This window comes from Eubalaena glacialis, chromosome 15 (genome assembly GCF_028564815.1).
Source record: "Eubalaena glacialis isolate mEubGla1 chromosome 15, mEubGla1.1.hap2.+ XY, whole genome shotgun sequence".
In the NCBI taxonomy this organism is placed as follows: domain Eukaryota; kingdom Metazoa; phylum Chordata; class Mammalia; order Artiodactyla; family Balaenidae; genus Eubalaena; species Eubalaena glacialis.
The window spans coordinates 92067004-92069921 of record NC_083730.1 but is presented as its reverse complement, the minus strand read 5'-3'; positions in this window follow the sequence as shown (position 1 = coordinate 92069921).

Genomic DNA, 2918 nt, shown 5'->3' with positions numbered 1-2918 from the left:
AGTGGAGCAGCCAGGGTTCACCGTGGCCCTTTGGGCAGAGCTCACACCCTAACCACCTTGCCACACTGCTGCTGAGGAGAGAGCTGACCTGGCCCTGCACTTACGTCTCTCCCTACGGCACCTGCAAGGGGAGTTAGTTCCACAAATGGGACTGTCTGAAATGACCTTCAGTAGGTGGCATTGGCCGTGGTTAGAGTCTTGAGCCAGACTGGCTGGGTCTCATCTTGGCTCTGTGATCTCCTGGCTGTGTGACCACGGGTGTGTTTCTTAACCTCTCTGTGGTGCATTTTCTCATCTATAAAAGTGGGAGAACAATGGTATCTACCTCCTCCTCAAAGGATCGAGCTAATACAGGAAAAGTGCTCAGAACCTGGTAAGCACTCAGTAAATATTAGCTATTACCATTATTCTCATTCAGACGGGGAGACTGCAGATGGGGCGTTTTGATGATTAAATGAGTTAAATGATGTGAAACATTCAGGACGGGGCCTGGCGTGTAGTGAGGGTTCAATACCTGCTGGCTAGTATCATCACTGCTGTGATTCTTGGATTCTAAACAGACCAGGCAGTAAAATGACAATGCAATTAGTAGGCTAATATCAACAGGACAGGATCCCACCTGATATATTAACGGGGACCTTCTCCCCGCACCCCCTGCACTGGATGGGGGTTAGTCCCCGTAAGCTCAGCTGACTGACGGCAGAGCTGACCCCCTGCACAGGCCCCCCCTTCAGCGGTGCCCTCTACCGGCACGGGATGAAAATGTCACATTCTCCCCGCTCTCAACAACTTGAATGTTTAAGCAGCCACGTTACATCTTGGTGACGCGCGTACTCTGCAGAAACGGCCACGTGGAGGGGAGGCTGGGCTCCCGTGTGGCTTCTTTATGAAATGCCTGCTGCCATGTTGACCTGGGGAACAGCTCCTTTAAAGCCCGGACCCCTGGCTTAGTTCATGTCAAAATCAGGCTTGACGTCGGGCTCCGCAGTTCTGGTCTGCTTCAAGAACCCAGAGCAGAGGTGCCAATTGCACTGGTCCTTTGAAGTTTGTCTTGACTGTTGTCTCCTGGGCAGTGTAACCTAGATTTTTTTAGTAGATTTTTCTGCAGTTTATTTATTTTCCTTTTCTTATGAGCAGAGCTGCCTAAACTGTGTGGGAGGGAGAGACTTGTGCACGGAGTGACATCCGTGTGGCCCTGCCTGGGTGGATAAGCTGTGATGGGCTCGATCTCCCTTTGTCTATCTCCTGCATGGGGCCTTGGGGTAGATGCTCGCGTTTGGAGCCCTGCCCAGGTCTGGGCAGACAGGACGTTTCTGCAGCTGGGGGAGCCCGAGCCTCCTTCCTTCTGCCCTGCACAGCGACCTGGAGGCCTGTAGAAGCAAGGGAGAGGGAGAAAACAGCGGGAGCCTCAAACACAGTAGCAAAGGCAGGAAATGCCTTCATTGATTTTCCATCAAGGAGGAGCACATCAGAAGCAGGGGTGCCCACGGGGTGTTAATCGGTGCGCCTGGCCCATGGGACAGCTGTGTCCCCTCCGGGCCAACCCCACCCCCAGGATGGTCCCGTGGCTTACAGTCTTGGAAAAAACAAATGGGGGAAACATAACTCCTTTCTCCCCAGCAGTAAACACGCACTGGAAAACATGGGTTAGCTGCCCCAGGAGCCCTGGGTTCTGGTCTTTTTTTGTAATGAACAAGCTGGTGCCATGGTTCCAAGGTGGAGAGAGTAATCTCACACCCGTGTTTCCCAAACTCGGGTCACGCGGGCATCCTCTCCCCTCCTCGTGCACCTGTGTGCTGTGAGCTATCGCAGCGCTTTGCTTGCTCCTTTATCCCTGGAGCGGGGTGGATGCACCCCCTGCCCCCTGGAATGCCAGCTTTGTAATTTCTTTTTGTCCCAGTTGTTGAAACCTATGCTCTTACTGACTTAGTATCTGTTTCAGTGGACTCGTTTTCCTTTTTAAATGGACTCGTTTTCCTTTTTAAAGACATTTATGGAGGCTAAAAAGAAACAAATACAATTTTATGTGATTACCATAAATGAAATCTTTATATCATCTTACATGAAATAAGCCTAACAATGAATATAGTGAAGATAAGAGAAGTCTAATATTTTCTAGGCATTTGCTCCTGCTTGCCTGGGCTCGGCTCTCGAGGCCTGCCCTATTTTGGTAAAAAAAGGATAATAATAATAATAACAATAACTAATGCTGTGACAGCTGACAAAGGCATTCAGCTCTCCCTGGGTGCCAAGCAATGTCGTAGACACTTGGCAGGTTTTAGCTCATTAAGTCTTCCTAGCAGCCCTACAGGGTAGGTGTAGGGGGCTGAATGCATCTGTGTCCTAATCCCTGGAATTGTGACTATTGCCTTATATGGCAATAGAGTGAATATTACCTACATGGCAAAAGATGGGATTATGTTAAGGACCTTGAGATGGGGAGCTTATTATCCTAGAGGGTCTGGTGGCCCTGAATGCCGCCACCCGTTCAGACACAGAGGAGGAGTCTGTGTGACCATGGGGCAGAGATTGGAGGGATACGGCCACAAGCCAAAGAAAGCTGGGGGCACCAGAAGCTGGAAGAAGCCAGGAAGGACCCTCCCCCCCAAGCCCCGGAGACCTTGGTTTCAGACTTCTGGCCTCCAGGTCTGTGGGAGAATGAATTTCTGTCGTTTTAAGCCACTCAGTTTGCTGTAATTTGTTACTGCTGCCACAGGAAACTCATACAGTAGCCATTGCTACTATCACCATAGTGTAGACAAAGAAACTGAGACACAGAGAGGTGGAGTAATTAGCCTGAGATCACACAGCCAGGAAGTGGCAAAGCTGGGATTTGAACCGGGGTGGATGGCCCGCGGAGTCTGGGAACCTCAGACCTTCCCGAGGCTGCTCACTGCTCGTTGGCAGGCCTTCCCCGC